Below are 18,416 nucleotides of genomic sequence, written 5' to 3' on the forward strand. Positions count from 1 at the left end.
TCAGTGTTTACCCAATATCCCCCTCAGTGTTTACCCAATATCCTCCTCAGTGTTTACCCAATATCCCCCTCATTGGTTACCCAATATCCCCCTCAGTGCTTACCCAATATCCCCCTCAGTGTTTACCCAATATACCCCTCAGTGTTTACTCAAAACCCCCCTCATTGTTACGGAATATCTCCGTCAGTGTTTACCCAAAATCTCCCTCAGTGTTTACCCAATATCTCCCTCAGTGTTGAACCAATACCTCCCTCAGTGTTTACCCAATATCACCCTCAGTGTTACCCAATATCCCACTCAGTGTTTAGCCAATATCTGCCTCAGTGTGTACCCAATATCTCCTTCAGTCTTTAGCCAATATCTCCCTCAGTGTTTACCCACTATCTCCCTCAGTATTTACCCAATATCTCCCTCAGTGTTTACCCAATATCTCCCTCAGTGTTTACCCACAACCCACCTCAGTGTTTACCCAATATCCGCCTCAGTGTTTTACCCAATAACGTCCTCAGTGTTTACCCACTATCTCCCTCAGTGTATACCCAATATCCCCCTCAGTGTTTACCCAATATTTCCCTCAGTGTTTACCCAATATCCCCCTCAGTGTTTACCCAATATCTCCCTCACTGTTTACCCAATATCTCCCTCAGTGTACACCCAATATCGCCCTCAGTGTTTACACAATATCTCCCTCAGTGTTTACCCAATATCTCCCTCAGTGTTTACCCAATATCTCCCTCAGTGTTTACCCAATATCCCCCTCAGTGTTTACTCAAAACCCCCCTCATTGTTACAGAATATCCCCCTCAGTGTTTACCCAATATCTGCCTCAGTGTTTACCCAATATCCACCTCAGTGTTTACCCAATATCCCCCTCAGTTTTTACCCAATATCCCCCTCAGTGTTTACCCAATATCCCCCTCAGTGTTTACCCAATATCCCACTCAGTGTTTACCCAATATCTGCCTCAGTGTTTACCCAATATCCCCCTCAGTGTTTACCCAATATCTGCCTCAGTGTTTACCCAATATCCGCCTCAGTGTTTTACCCAATAACGTCCTCAGTGTTTACCCACTATCTCCCTCAGTGTATACCCAAAATCTCCCTCAGTGTTTACCCAATATCTCCCTCAGTGTTGAACCAATACCTCTCTCAGTGTTTACCCAATATCACCCTCAGTGTTACCCAATATCCCACTCAGTGTTTAGCCAATATCTCCCTCAGTGTGTACCCAATATCTCCTTCAGTCTTTAGCCAATATCTCCCTCAGTGTTTACCCACTATCTCCCTCAGTATTTACCCAATATCTCCCTCAGTGTTTACCCAATATCTCCCTTAGTGTTTACCCACAACCCACCTCAGTGTTTACCCAATATCCGCCTCAGTGTTTTACCCAATAACGTCCTCAGTGTTTACCCACTATCTCCCTCAGTGTATACCCAATATCCCCCTCAGTGTTTACCCAATATCTCCCTCAGTGTTTACCCAATATCCCCCTCAGTGTTTACCCAATATCTCCCTCACTGTTTACCCAATATCTCCCTCAGTGTACACCCAATATCGCCCTCAGTGTTTACACAATATCTCCATCAGTGTTTACCCAATATCTCCCTCAGTGTTTACCCAATATCTCCCTCAGTGTTTACCCAATATCACCCTCAGTGTTTACCCAATATCGCCCTCAGTGTTTAGCCAATATCTCCCTCAGTGTTTACCCAATATCTCCCTCACTGTTTACCCAATATCTCTCTCAGTGTACACCCAATATCCCCCTCAGTGTTTACCCAATATCTCCCTCAGTGTTTACGCAATATCCCCCTCAGTTTTTACCCAATATCCCCCTCAGTGTTTACCCAATATACCCCTCAGTGTTTACCCAATAGCCCCCTCAATGTTTACCCAATATCCGCCTCAGTGTTTACCCAATATCCCCCTCAGTGTTTACCCAATTCCCCCTCAGTGTTTACCCAATATCTGCCTCAGTGTTTACCCAATATCCACCTCAGTGTTTACCCAATATCTGCCTCAGTGTTTACCCAATATCTCCCTCAGTGTTTACCCAATATCCCCCTCAGTGTTTACTCAAAACCCCCCTCATTGTTACGGAATATCTCCGTCAGTGTTTACCCAAAATCTCCCTCAGTGTTTACCCAATATCTCCCTCAGTGTTGAACCAATACCTCCCTCAGTGTTTACCCAATATCACCCTCAGTGTTACCCAATATCCCACTCAGTGTTTACCCAATATCTCCCTCAGTGTGTACCCAATATCTCCTTCAATCTTTAGCCAATATCTCCCTCAGTGTTTCCCCACTATCTCCCTCAGTATTTACCCAATATCTCCCTCAGTTTTTACCCAATATCTCCCTCAGAGTTTACCCACAACCCACCTCAGTGTTTACCCAATATCCACCTCAGTGTTTTACCCAATGACGCCCTCAGTGTTTACGCATATCCCCGTCAGTGTTTACCCAATATCCCCCTCAGTGTTTACCCAATATCTCCCTCAGTGTTTACCCAATATCCCCCTCAGTGTTTACCCAATATCTCCCTCACTGTTTACCCAATATCTCCCTCAGTGTACACCCAATATCGCCCTCAGTGTTTACACAATATCTCCCTCAGTGTTTACCCAATATCTCCCTCAGTGTTTACCCAATATCTCCCTCAGTGTTTACCCAATATCACCCTCAGTGTTTACCCAATATCGCCCTCAGTGTTTAGCCAATATCTCCCTCAGTGTTTACCCAATATCTCCCTCACTGTTTACCCAATATCTCTCTCAGTGTACACCCAATATCCCCCTCAGTGTTTACCCAATATCTCCCTCAGTGTTTACCCAATGTCCCCCTCAGTTTTTACCCAATATCCCCCTCAGTGTTTACCCATTATCCCCCTCAGTGTTTACCCAATATCCCCCTCAATGTTTACCGAATATCCGCCTCAGTGTTTACCCAATATCCCCCTCAGTGTTTACCCAATATCCCCCTCAGTGTTTACCCAATATCTGCCTCAGTGTTTACCCAATATCCACCTCAGTGTTTACCCAATATCTCCCTCAGTGTTTACCCAATATCTCCCTAAGTTTTTCCCCAATATCCCCCTCAGTGTTTACCCAATATCTCCCTCAGTGTTTTCCCAATATCTCCTCAGTATTTACCCAATATATCCCTCTGTGTTGACCCAAAATCCCCCTCAGTGTTACCCAATATCCCCCTCAGTGTTTTACCAATATCTCCCTCAGTGTTTACCCAATATCTCCCTCAGTGTTTACCCAATATCCTCCTCAGAGTTTTCCCAATATCCCCCTCAGTTTTTATCCAATATCTCCCTCAATATTTACCCAATATCCCTCTCAGTGTTTTCCCAATATCTCCCTTAGTGTTTATCCAATATCCCACTCAGTGTTTACCCAATATCCCACTCAGTGTTTACCCACTATCTCCCTCAGTGTTTACCCAATATCCCACTCAGTGTTTTCCCAATATCTCCCTCAGTGTTTATCCAATATCCCACTCAGTGATTACCCAATATCACACTCAGTGTTTACCCAATATCACACTCAGTGTTTAACCAATATCTATCTCAGTTTTTACCCAATATCGCCCTCAATGTTTACCCAATATCCCCCTCTGTGTTACCCAATATCGCCCTCAGTGTTTACCCAATATCCCCCTCAGCATTTACCCTATATCTCCCTCAGTGTTTACCCAATATCCCCCTCAGTGTTTACCCAATATCTCCGTCAGTGTTTACCCAATATCTCCCTCAGTGTTTACCCAATATCCCCCTCAGTGTTTACCCAATATCCTCCTCAGTGATTACCCAATATCCCCCTCATTGGTTACCCAATATCCCCCTCAGTGCTTACCCAATATCCCCCTCAGTGTTTACCCAATATACCCCTCAGTGTTTACTCAAAACCCCCCTCATTGTTACGGAATATCTCCGTCAGTGTTTACCCAAAATCTCCCTCAGTGTTTACCCAATATCTCCCTCAGTGTTGAACCAATACCTCCCTCAGTGTTTACCCAATATCACCCTCAGTGTTACCCAATATCCCACTCAGTGTTTAGCCAATATCTGCCTCAGTGTGTACCCAATATCTCCTTCAGTCTTTAGCCAATATCTCCCTCAGTGTTTACCCACTATCTCCCTCAGTATTTACCCAATATCTCCCTCAGTGTTTACCCAATATCTCCCTCAGTGTTTACCCACAACCCACCTCAGTGTTTACCCAATATCCGCCTCAGTGTTTTACCCAATAACGTCCTCAGTGTTTACCCACTATCTCCCTCAGTGTATACCCAATATCCCCCTCAGTGTTTACCCAATATTTCCCTCAGTGTTTACCCAATATCCCCCTCAGTGTTTACCCAATATTTCCCTCAGTGTTTACCCAATATCCCCCTCAGTGTTTACCCAATATCTCCCTCACTGTTTACCCAATATCTCCCTCAGTGTACACCCAATATCGCCCTCAGTGTTTACACAATATCTCCCTCAGTGTTTACCCAATATCTCCCTCAGTGTTTACCCAATATCTCCCTCAGTGTTTACCCAATATCACCCTCAGTGTTTACCCAATATCGCCCTCAGTGTTTAGCCAATATCTCCCTCAGTGTTTACCCAATATCTCCCTCACTGTTTACCCAATATCTCTCTCAGTGTACACCCAATATCCCCCTCAGTGTTTACCCAATATCTCCCTCAGTGTTTACCCAATATCCCCCTCAGTTTTTACCCAATATCCCCCTCAGTGTTTACCCAATATCTCCCTCAGTGTTTACCCAATATCCCCCTCAATGTTTACCCAATATCCGCCTCAGTGTTTACCCAATATCCCCCTCAGTGTTTACCCAATTCCCCCTCAGTGTTTACCCAATATCTGCCTCAGTGTTTACCCAATATCTGCCTCAGTGTTTACCCAATATCCACCTCAGTGTTTACCCAATATCTCCCTCAGTGTTTATCCAATATCTCCCTCAGTTTTTCCCCAATATCCCCCTCAGTGTTTACCCAATATCCCCCTCAGTGCTTACCCAATATCCCCCTCAGTGTTTACTCAAAATCCCCCTCATTGTTACAGAATATCTCCCTCAGTGTTTACCCAAAATCTCCCTCAGTGTTTACCCAATATCTCCCTCAGTGTTGAACCAATACCTCCCTCAGTGTTTACCCAATATCACCCTCAGTGTTACCCAATATCCCACTTAGTGTTTACCCAATATCTCCCTCAGTGTGTACCCAATATCTCCTTCAGTCTTTAGCCAATATCTCCCTCAGTGTTTACCCACTATCTCCCTCAGTATTTATCCAATATCCCACTCAGTGTTTACCCAATATCCCACTCAGTGTTTACCCACTATCTCCCTCAGTGTTTACCCAATATCCCACTCAGTGTTTTCCCAATATCTCCCTCAGTGTTTATCCAATATCCCACTCAGTGTTTACCCAATATCACACTCAGTGTTTACCCAATATCACACTCAGTGTTTAACCAATATCTATCTCAGTTTTTACCCAATATCGCCCTCAATGTTTACCCAATATCCCCCTATGTGTTACCCAATATCGCCCTCAGTGTTTACCCAATATCCCCCTCAGCATTTACCCTATATCTCCCTCAGTGTTTACCCAATATCCCCCTCATTGTTTACCCAATATCTCCGTCAGTGTTTACCCAATATCTCCCTCAGTGTTTACCCAATATCCCCCTCAGTGTTTACCCAATATCCTCCTCAGTGTTTACCCAATATCCCCCTCATTGGTTACCCAATATCCCCCTCAGTGCTTACCCAATATCCCCCTCAGTGTTTACCCAATATACCCCTCAGTGTTTACTCAAAACCCCCCTCATTGTTACGGAATATCTCCGTCAGTGTTTACCCAAAATCTCCCTCAGTGTTTACCCAATATCTCCCTCAGTGTTGAACCAATACCTCCCTCAGTGTTTACCCAATATCACCCTCAGTGTTACCCAATATCCCACTCAGTGTTTAGCCAATATCTGCCTCAGTGTGTACCCAATATCTCCTTCAGTCTTTAGCCAATATCTCCCTCAGTGTTTACCCACTATCTCCCTCAGTATTTACCCAATATCTCCCTCAGTGTTTACCCAATATCTCCCTCAGTGTTTACCCACAACCCACCTCAGTGTTTACCCAATATCCGCCTCAGTGTTTTACCCAATAACGTCCTCAGTGTTTACCCACTATCTCCCTCAGTGTATACCCAATATCCCCCTCAGTGTTTACCCAATATTTCCCTCAGTGTTTACCCAATATCCCCCTCAGTGTTTACCCAATATCTCCCTCACTGTTTACCCAATATCTCCCTCAGTGTACACCCAATATCGCCCTCAGTGTTTACACAATATCTCCCTCAGTGTTTACCCAATATCTCCCTCAGTGTTTACCCAATATCTCCCTCAGTGTTTACCCAATATCCCCCTCAGTGTTTACTCAAAACCCCCCTCATTGTTACAGAATATCCCCCTCAGTGTTTACCCAATATCTGCCTCAGTGTTTACCCAATATCCACCTCAGTGTTTACCCAATATCCCCCTCAGTTTTTACCCAATATCCCCCTCAGTGTTTACCCAATATCCCCCTCAGTGTTTACCCAATATCCCACTCAGTGTTTACCCAATATCTGCCTCAGTGTTTACCCAATATCCCCCTCAGTGTTTACCCAATATCTGCCTCAGTGTTTTACCCAATAACGTCCTCAGTGTTTACCCACTATCTCCCTCAGTGTATACCCAAAATCTCCCTCAGTGTTTACCCAATATCTCCCTCAGTGTTGAACCAATACCTCTCTCAGTGTTTACCCAATATCACCCTCAGTGTTACCCAATATCCCACTCAGTGTTTAGCCAATATCTCCCTCAGTGTGTACCCAATATCTCCTTCAGTCTTTAGCCAATATCTCCCTCAGTGTTTACCCACTATCTCCCTCAGTATTTACCCAATATCTCCCTCAGTGTTTACCCAATATCTCCCTTAGTGTTTACCCACAACCCACCTCAGTGTTTACCCAATATCCGCCTCAGTGTTTTACCCAATAACGTCCTCAGTGTTTACCCACTATCTCCCTCAGTGTATACCCAATATCCCCCTCAGTGTTTACCCAATATCTCCCTCAGTGTTTACCCAATATCCCCCTCAGTGTTTACCCAATATCTCCCTCACTGTTTACCCAATATCTCCCTCAGTGTACACCCAATATCGCCCTCAGTGTTTACACAATATCTCCCTCAGTGTTTACCCAATATCTCCCTCAGTGTTTACCCAATATCTCCCTCAGTGTTTACCCAATATCACCCTCAGTGTTTACCCAATATCGCCCTCAGTGTTTAGCCAATATCTCCCTCAGTGTTTACCCAATATCTCCCTCACTGTTTACCCAATATCTCTCTCAGTGTACACCCAATATCCCCCTCAGTGTTTACCCAATATCTCCCTCAGTGTTTACGCAATATCCCCCTCAGTTTTTACCCAATATCCCCCTCAGTGTTTACCCAATATACCCCTCAGTGTTTACCCAATAGCCCCCTCAATGTTTACCCAATATCCGCCTCAGTGTTTACCCAATATCCCCCTCAGTGTTTACCCAATTCCCCCTCAGTGTTTACCCAATATCTGCCTCAGTGTTTACCCAATATCCACCTCAGTGTTTACCCAATATCTGCCTCAGTGTTTACCCAATATCTCCCTCAGTGTTGAACCAATACCTCCCTCAGTGTTTACCCAATATCACCCTCAGTGTTACCCAATATCCCACTCAGTGTTTACCCAATATCTCCCTCAGTGTGTACCCAATATCTCCTTCAATCTTTAGCCAATATCTCCCTCAGTGTTTCCCCACTATCTCCCTCAGTATTTACCCAATATCTCCCTCAGTTTTTACCCAATATCTCCCTCAGAGTTTACCCACAACCCACCTCAGTGTTTACCCAATATCCACCTCAGTGTTTTACCCAATGACGCCCTCAGTGTTTACGCATATCCCCGTCAGTGTTTACCCAATATCCCCCTCAGTGTTTACCCAATATCTCCCTCAGTGTTTACCCAATATCCCCCTCAGTGTTTACCCAATATCTCCCTCACTGTTTACCCAATATCTCCCTCAGTGTACACCCAATATCGCCCTCAGTGTTTACACAATATCTCCCTCAGTGTTTACCCAATATCTCCCTCAGTGTTTACCCAATATCTCCCTCAGTGTTTACCCAATATCACCCTCAGTGTTTACCCAATATCGCCCTCAGTGTTTAGCCAATATCTCCCTCAGTGTTTACCCAATATCTCCCTCACTGTTTACCCAATATCTCTCTCAGTGTACACCCAATATCCCCCTCAGTGTTTACCCAATATCTCCCTCAGTGTTTACCCAATATCCCCCTCAGTTTTTACCCAATATCCCCCTCAGTGTTTACCCATTATCCCCCTCAGTGTTTACCCAATATCCCCCTCAATGTTTACCGAATATCCGCCTCAGTGTTTACCCAATATCCCCCTCAGTGTTTACCCAATATCCCCCTCAGTGTTTACCCAATATCTGCCTCAGTGTTTACCCAATATCCACCTCAGTGTTTACCCAATATCTCCCTCAGTGTTTACCCAATATCTCCCTAAGTTTTTCCCCAATATCCCCCTCAGTGTTTACCCAATATCTCCCTCAGTGTTTTCCCAATATCTCCTCAGTATTTACCCAATATATCCCTCTGTGTTGACCCAAAATCCCCCTCAGTGTTACCCAATATCCCCCTCAGTGTTTTACCAATATCTCCCTCAGTGTTTACCCAATATCTCCCTCAGTGTTTACCCAATATCCTCCTCAGAGTTTTCCCAATATCCCCCTCAGTTTTTATCCAATATCTCCCTCAATATTTACCCAATATCCCTCTCAGTGTTTTCCCAATATCTCCCTTAGTGTTTATCCAATATCCCACTCAGTGTTTACCCAATATCCCACTCAGTGTTTACCCACTATCTCCCTCAGTGTTTACCCAATATCCCACTCAGTGTTTTCCCAATATCTCCCTCAGTGTTTATCCAATATCCCACTCAGTGTTTACCCAATATCACACTCAGTGTTTACCCAATATCACACTCAGTGTTTAACCAATATCTATCTCAGTTTTTACCCAATATCGCCCTCAATGTTTACCCAATATCCCCCTCTGTGTTACCCAATATCGCCCTCAGTGTTTACCCAATATCCCCCTCAGCATTTACCCTATATCTCCCTCAGTGTTTACCCAATATCCCCCTCAGTGTTTACCCAATATCTCCGTCAGTGTTTACCCAATATCTCCCTCAGTGTTTACCCAATATCCCCCTCAGTGTTTACCCAATATCCTCCTCAGTGATTACCCAATATCCCCCTCATTGGTTACCCAATATCCCCCTCAGTGCTTACCCAATATCCCCCTCAGTGTTTACCCAATATACCCCTCAGTGTTTACTCAAAACCCCACTCATTGTTACGGAATATCTCCGTCAGTGTTTACCCAAAATCTCCCTCAGTGTTTACCCAATATCTCCCTCAGTGTTGAACCAATACCTCCCTCAGTGTTTACCCAATATCACCCTCAGTGTTACCCAATATCCCACTCAGTGTTTAGCCAATATCTGCCTCAGTGTGTACCCAATATCTCCTTCAGTCTTTAGCCAATATCTCCCTCAGTGTTTACCCACTATCTCCCTCAGTATTTACCCAATATCTCCCTCAGTGTTTTCCCAATATCTCCCTCAGTGTTTACCCACAACCCACCTCAGTGTTTACCCAATATCCGCCTCAGTGTTTTACCCAATAACGTCCTCAGTGTTTACCCACTATCTCCCTCAGTGTATACCCAATATCCCCCTCAGTGTTTACCCAATATTTCCCTCAGTGTTTACCCAATATCCCCCTCAGTGTTTACCCAATATTTCCCTCAGTGTTTACCCAATATCCCCCTCAGTGTTTACCCAATATCTCCCTCACTGTTTACCCAATATCTCCCTCAGTGTACACCCAATATCGCCCTCAGTGTTTACACAATATCTCCCTCAGTGTTTACCCAATATCTCCCTCAGTGTTTACCCAATATCTCCGTCAGTGTTTACCCAATATCACCCTCAGTGTTTACCCAATATCGCCCTCAGTGTTTAGCCAATATCTCCCTCAGTGTTTACCCAATATCTCCCTCACTGTTTACCCAATATCTCTCTCAGTGTACACCCAATATCCCCCTCAGTGTATACCCAATATCTCCCTCAGTGTTTACCCAATATCCCCCTCAGTTTTTACCCAATATCCCCCTCAGTGTTTACCCAATATCTCCCTCAGTGTTTACCCAATATCCCCCTCAATGTTTACCCAATATCCGCCTCAGTGTTTACCCAATATCCCCCTCAGTGTTTACCCAATTCCCCCTCAGTGTTTACCCAATATCTGCCTCAGTGTTTACCCAATATCTGCCTCAGTGTTTACCCAATATCCACCTCAGTGTTTACCCAATATCTCCCTCAGTGTTTACCCAATATCTCCCTCAGTTTTTCCCCAATATCCCCCTCAGTGTTTACCCAATATCCCCCTCAGTGCTTACCCAATATCCCCCTCAGTGTTTACTCAAAATCCCCCTCATTGTTACAGAATATCTCCCTCAGTGTTTACCCAAAATCTCCCTCAGTGTTTACCCAATATCTCCCTCAGTGTTGAACCAATACCTCCCTCAGTGTTTACCCAATATCACCCTCAGTGTTACCCAATATCCCACTTAGTGTTTACCCAATATCTCCCTCAGTGTGTACCCAATATCTCCTTCAGTCTTTAGCCAATATCTCCCTCAGTGTTTACCCACTATCTCCCTCAGTATTTACCCAATATCTCCCTCAGTGTTTACCCAATATCTCCCTCAGTGTTTACCCAATATCTCCCTCAGTGTTCACCCACAACCCACCTCAGTGTTTACCCAATATCCGCCTCAGTGTTTTACCCAATAACGCCCTCAGTGTTTACCCACTATCTCCCTCAGTGTATACCCAATATTCCCCTCAGTTTTTTCCCAATAACTCCCCCAGTGTTTACCCAATATCGCCCACAGTGTTTACAAATATCTTCCTCAGTGTTTACACAATATCCCCCTCAGTTTTTATCCAATATCTCCCTCAGTGTTTACCCAATATCCCTCTCAGTGTTTTCCCAATATCTCCCTCAGTGTTTATCCAATATCCCACTCAGCGTTTACCCAATATCCCACTCAGTGTTTACCCACTATCTCCCTCAGTGTTTAGCCAATATCCCCCTCATTGTTACCCAATATCGCCCTCAGTGTTTACCCAATATCCCCCTCAGCATTTACCCAATATCTCCCTCAGTGTTTACCCAATATCTCTGTCAGTGTTTACCCAATATCCCCCTCAGTGTTTACCCAATATCCTCCTCAGTGTTTTCCCAATATCCCCCTCAGTTTTTATCCAATATCTCCTTCAGTGTTTACCCAATATCCCTCTCAGTGTTTTCCCAATATCTCCCTCAGTGTTTATCCAATATCCCACTCAGCGTTTACCCAATATCCCACTCAGTATTTACCCACTATCTCCCTCAGTGTTTACCCAATATTCTCCTCAGTGTTTTCCCAATATCTCCCCCAGTGTTTACCCAATATCGCCCTCAGTGTTTACCCAATATCTTCCTCAGTGTGTTCCCAATATCCCCCTCAGTTTTTATCCAATATCTCCCTCAGTGTTTACCCAATATCCCTCTCAGTGTTTTCCCAATATCTCCCTCAGTGTTTATCCAATATCCCACTCAGTGTTTACCCAATATCACACTCAGTGTTTAACCAATATCCCACTCAGTGTTTACACAATATCACACTCAGTGTTTACCCAATATCTCCCTCAGTTTTTACCCAATATCACCCTCAGTGTTTACCCAATATCCCACTCAGTGTTACCCAATATCGCCCTCAGTGTTTACCCAATATCCCCCTCAGCATTTACCCAATATCTCCCTCAGCGTTTACCCAATATCCCCCTCAGTGTTTACCCAATATCTCTCTCAGTGTTCACCCAATATCGCCTCAGTGTTTACCCAATATCCCACTCAGTATTTACCCAATATCTCCCTCAGTGTTTACCCAATAGCTCCCTCAGTGTTTACCCAATATCCCCCTCAGTGTTTACCCAATATCCACCTCAGTGTTTACCCAATATCTCCCTCAGTGTTTACCCAATATCTCCCTCAGTTTTTCCCCAATATATCCCCCTCAGTGTTTACCCAATATCCCCCTCAGTGTTTACTCAAATCCCCCCTCATTGTTACAGAATATCTCCCTCAGTGTTTACCCAAAATCTCCCTCAGTGTTTACCCAATATCTCCCACAGTGTTGAACCAATACCTCCCTCAGTGTTTACCCAATATCTCCCTCAGTGTTTACCCAATATCTCCCTCAGTGTTTACCCAATATCTCCCTCAGTGTTTACCCAATATCACCCTCAGTGTTTACCCAATATCGCCCTCAGTGTTTAGCCAATATCTCCCTCAGTGTTTTCCCAATATCTCCCTCACTGTTTACCCAATATCTCTCTCAGTGTACACCCAATATCCCCCTCAGTGTTTACCCAATATCTCCCTCAGTGTTTACCCAATATCCCCCTCAGTTTTTACCCAATATCCCCCTCAGTGTTTACCCAATATCCCCCTCAGTGTTTACCCAATATCCCCCTCAATGTTTACCCAATATCCGCCTCAGTGTTTACCCAATATCCCCCTCAGTGTTTACCCAATATCCCCCTCAGTGTTTACCCAATATCTGCCTCAGTGTTTACCCAATATCCACCTCAGTGTTTACCCAATATCTGCCTCAGTGTTTACCCAATATCCACCTCAGTGTTTACCCAATATCTCCCTCAGTGTTTACCCAATATCTCCCTCAGTTTTTCCCCAATATATCCCCCTCAGTGTTTACCCAATATCCCCCTCAGTGTTTACTCAAAACCCCCCTCATTGTTACAGAATATCTCCCTCAGTGTTTACCCAAAATCTCCCTCAGTGTTTACCCAATATCTCCCTCAGTGTTGAACCAATACCTCCCTCAGTGTTTACCCAATATCACCCTCAGTGTTACCCAATATCCCACTCAGTGTTTACCCAATATCTCCCTCAGTGTTTACCCAATATCTCCCTCACTGTTTACCCAATATCTCCCTCAGTGTACACCCAATATCGCCCTCAGTGTTTACACAATATCTCCCTCAGTGTTTACCCAATATCTCCCTCAGTGTTTACCCAATATCTCCCTCAGTGTATACCCAATATCACCCTCAGTGTTTACCCAATATCGCCCTCAGTGTTTAGCCAATATCTCCCTCAGTGTTTACCCAATATCTCCCTCACTGTTTACCCAATATCTCTCTCAGTGTACACCCAATATCCCCCTCAGTGTTTACCCAATATCTCCCTCAGCGTTTTCCCAATATCTCCCTCAGTGTTTATCCAATATCCCACTCAGTGTTTACCCAATATCACACTCAGTGTTTACCCAATATCACACTCAGTGTTTAACCAATATCTATCTCAGTTTTTACCCAATATCGCCCTCAATGTTTACCCAATATCCCCCTCAGTGTTACCCAATATCGCCCTCAGTGTTTACCCAATATCCCCCTCAGTTTTTATCCAATATCTCCCTCAGTGTTTACCCAATATCCCTCTCAGTGTTTTCCCAATATCTCCCTCAGTGTTTATCCAATATCCCACTCAGCGTTTACCCAATATCCCACTCAGTGTTTACCCACTATCTCCCTCAGTGTTTACCCAATATCCCCCTCAGTGTTACCCAATATCGCCCTCAGTGTTTACCCAATATCCCCCTCAGCATTTACCCAATATCTCCCTCAGTGTTTACCCAATATCTCTGTCAGTGTTTACCCAATATCCCCCTCAGTGTTTACCCAATATCCTCCTCATTGTTTTCCCAATATCCCCCTCAGTTTTTATCCAATATCTCCTTCAGTGTTTACCCAATATCCCTCTCAGTGTTTTCCCAATATCTCCCTCAGTGTTTATCCAATATCCCACTCAGCGTTTACCCAATATCCCACTCAGTATTTACCCACTATCTCCCTCAGTGTTTACCCAATATTCTCCTCAGTGTTTTTCCCAATATCTCCCCCAGTGTTTACCCAATATCGCCCTCAGTGTTTACCCAATATCTTCCTCAGTGTGTTCCCAATATCCCCCTCAGTTTTTATCCAATATCTCCCTCAGTGTTTACCCAATATCCCTCTCAGTGTTTTCCCAATATCTCCCTCAGTGTTTATCCAATATCCCACTCAGTGTTTACCCAATATCACACTCAGTGTTTAACCAATATCCCACTCAGTGTTTACACAATATCACACTCAGTGTTTACCCAATATCTCCCTCAGTTTTTACCCAATATCACCCTCAGTGTTTACCCAATATCCCCCTCAGCATTTCCCCAATATCTCCCTCAGCGTTTACCCAATATCCCCCTCAGTGTTTACCCAATATCTCTCTCAATGTTCACCCAATATCGCCCTCAGTGTTTACCCAATATCTCCGTCAGTATTTACCCAATATCTCCCTCAGTGTTTACCCAATATCTCCCTCAGTGTTTACCCAATATCCCCCTCAGTGTTTACCCAATATCCTCCTCAGTGTTTTCCCAATATCCCCCTCAGTTTTTATCCAATATCTCCCTCAGTGTTTACCCAATATCCCTCTCAGTGTTTTCTCAATATCTCCCTCAGTGTTTATCCAATATCCCACTCAGCGTTTACCCAATATCCCACTCAGTGTTTACCCACTATCTCCCTCAGTGTTTACCCAATATCCCCCTCAGTGTTTACCCAATATCCCCCTCAGTGTTTAGCCAATATCCACCTCAGTGTTTACCCAATATCTCCCTCAGTGTTTACCCAATATCTCCCTCAGTTTTTCCCCAATATATCCCCCCTCAGTGTTTACCCAATATCCCCCTCAGTGTTTACTCAAATCCCCCCTCATTGTTACAGAATATCTCCCTCAGTGTTTACCCAAAATCTCCCTCAGTGTTTACCCAATATCTCCCTCAGTGTTGAACCAATACCTCCCTCAGTGTTTACCCAATATCACCCTCAGTGTTACCCAATATCCCACTCAGTGTTTACCCAATATCTCCCTCAGTGTGTACCCAATATCTCCTTCAGTCTTTAGCCAATATCTCCCTCAGTGTTTACCCACTATCTCCCTCAGTATTTACCCAATATCTCCCTCAGTGTTTACCCAATATCTCCCTCAGTGTTTACCCACAACCCACCTCAGTGTTTACCCAATATCCGCCTCAGTGTTTTACCCAATAACGTCCTCAGTGTTTACCCACTATCTCCCTCAGTGTATACCCAATATCCCCCTCAGTGTTTACCCAATATCTCCCTCAGTGTTTACCCAATATCCCCCTCAGTGTTTACCCAATATCTCCCTCACTGTTTACCCAATATCTCCCTCAGTGTACACCCAATATCGCCCTCAGTGTTTACACAATATCTCCCTCAGTGTTTACCCAATATCTCCCTCAGTGTTTACCCAATATCTCCCTCAGTGTTTACCCAATATCACCCTCAGTGTTTACCCAATATCGCCCTCAGTGTTTAGCCAATATCTCCCTCACTGTTTACCCAATATCTCTCTCAGTGTACACCCAATATCCCCCTCAGTGTTTACCCAATATCTCCCTCAGTGTTTACCCAATATCCCCCTCAGTTTTTACCCAATATCCCCCTCAGTGTTTACCCAATATCCCCCTCAGTGTTTACCCAATATCCCCCTCAATGTTTACCCAATATCCGCCTCAGTGTTTACCCAATATCCTCCTCAGTGTTTACCCAATATCCCCCTCAGTTTTTGCCCAATATCCCCCTCAGTGTTTACCCAATATCTCCCTCAGTTTTTCCCCAATATATCCCCCTCAGTGTTTACCCAATATCCCCCTCAGTGTTTACTCAAAACCCCCCTCATTGTTACAGAATATCTCCCTCAGTGTTTACCCAAAATCTCCCTCAGTGTTTACCCAATATCTCCCTCAGTGTTGAACCAATACCTCCCTCAGTGTTTACCCAATATCACCCTCAGTGTTACCCAATATCCCACTCAGTGTTTACCCAATATCTCCCTCAGTGTTTACCCAATATCTCCCTCACTGTTTACCCAATATCTCCCTCAGTGTACACCCAATATCGCCCTCAGTGTTTACACAATATCTCCCTCAGTGTTTACCCAATATCTCCCTCAGTGTTTACCCAATATCTCCCTCAGTGTATACCCAATATCACCCTCAGTGTTTACCCAATATCGCCCTCAGTGTTTAGCCAATATCTCCCTCAGTGTTTACCCAATATCTCCCTCACTGTTTACCCAATATCTCTCTCAGTGTACACCCAATATCCCCCTCAGTGTTTACCCAATATCTCCCTCAGTGTTTACCCAATATCCCCCTCAGTTTTTACCCAATATCCCCCTCAGTGTTTACCCAATATCCCCCTCAGTGTTTACCCAATATCCCCCTCAATGTTTACCGAATATCCGCCTCAGTGTTTACCCAATATCCCCCTCAGTGTTTACCCAATATCCCCCTCAGTGTTTACCCAATACCTGCCTCAGTGTTTACCCAATATCCACCTCAGTGTTTACCCAATATCTCCCTCAGTGTTTACCCAATATCTCCCTCAGTTTTTCCCCAATATCTTTTAGTGTTTACCCAATATCTCCCTCAGTGTTTTCCCAATATCTCCTCAGTATTTACCCAATATATCCCTCTGTGTTGACCCAAAATCCCCCTCAGTGTTACCCAATATCCCCCTCAGTGTTTTACCAATATCTCCCTCAGTGTTTACCCAATATCCCCCTCAGTGTTTACCCAATATCCTCCTCAGAGTTTTCCCAATATCCCCCTCAGTTTTTACCCAAAATCGCCCTTAATGTTTACCCAATATCCCCCTCAGTGTTACCCAATATCGCCCTCAGTGTTTACCCAATATCCCCCTCAGCATTTACCCTATATCTCCCTCAGTGTTTACCCAATATCCCCCTCAGTGTTTACCCAATATCTCCGTCAGTGTTTACCCAATATCTCCCTCAGTGTTTACCCAATATCTCCCTCAGTGTTTACCCAATATCCCCCTCAGTGTTTACCCAATATCCTCCTCAGTGTTTACCCAATATCCCCCTCATTGGTTACCCAATATCCCCCTCAGTGTTTATCCAATATCCCCCTCAGTGTTTACCCAATATCCCCCTCAGTGTTTACTCAAAACCCCCCTCATTGTTACGGAATATCTCCATCAGTGTTTACCCAAAATCTCCCTCAGTGTTTACCCAATATCTCCCTCAGTGTTGAACCAATACCTCCCTCAGTGTTTACCCAATATCACCCTCAGTGTTACCCAATATCACACTCAGTGTTTACCCTATATCTCCCTCAGTGTGTACCCAATATCTCCTTCAGTGTTTACCCAATATCTCCCTCAGTGTTTACCCACAACCCACCTCAGTGTTTACCCAATATCCGCCTCAGTGTTTTACCCAATAACGTCCTCAGTGTTTACCCACTATCTCCCTCAGTGTATACCCAATATCCCCCTCAGTGTTTACCCAATATCTCCCTCAGTGTTTACCCAATATCGCCCTCAGTGTTTAGCCAATATCTCCCTCAGTGTTACCCAATATCTCCCTCAGTGTTTACCCAATATCTCCCTCAGTGTTTACCCAATATCCGCCTCAGTGTTTTACCCAATAACGTCCTCAGTGTTTACCCACTATCTCCCTCAGTGTATACCCAATATCCCCCTCAGTGTTTACCCAATATCTCCCTCAGTGTTTACCCAATATCGCCCTCAGTGTTTAGCCAATATCTCCCTCAGTGTTACCCAATATCTCCCTCACTGTTTACCCAATATCTCTCTCAGTGTACACCCAATATCCCCCTCAGTGTTTACCCAATCTCTCCCTCAGTGTTTACCCAATATCCCCCTCAGTTTTTACCCAATATCCCCCTCAGTGCTTACCCAATATCCCCCTCAGTGTTTACCCAATATCCCCCTCAATGTTTACCCAATATCCGCCTCAGTGTTTACCCAATATCCCCCTCAGTGTTTACCCAATATCCCACTCAGTGTTTACCCAATATCTGCCTCAGTGTTTACCCAATATCCCCCTCAGTGTTTACCCAATATCTGCCTCAGTGTTTACCCAATATCCACCTCAGTGTTTACCCAATATCTCCCTCAGTGTTTACCCAATATCTCCCTCAGTTTTTCCCCAATATCCCCCTCAGTGTTTACCCAATATCCCCCTCAGTGTTTATCCAATATCCCCCTCAGTGTTTACTCAAAACCCCCCTCATTGTTACAGAATATCCCCCT

This window comes from Pristiophorus japonicus, chromosome 2 (genome assembly GCF_044704955.1).
Source record: "Pristiophorus japonicus isolate sPriJap1 chromosome 2, sPriJap1.hap1, whole genome shotgun sequence".
Taxonomy (NCBI): domain Eukaryota; kingdom Metazoa; phylum Chordata; class Chondrichthyes; family Pristiophoridae; genus Pristiophorus; species Pristiophorus japonicus.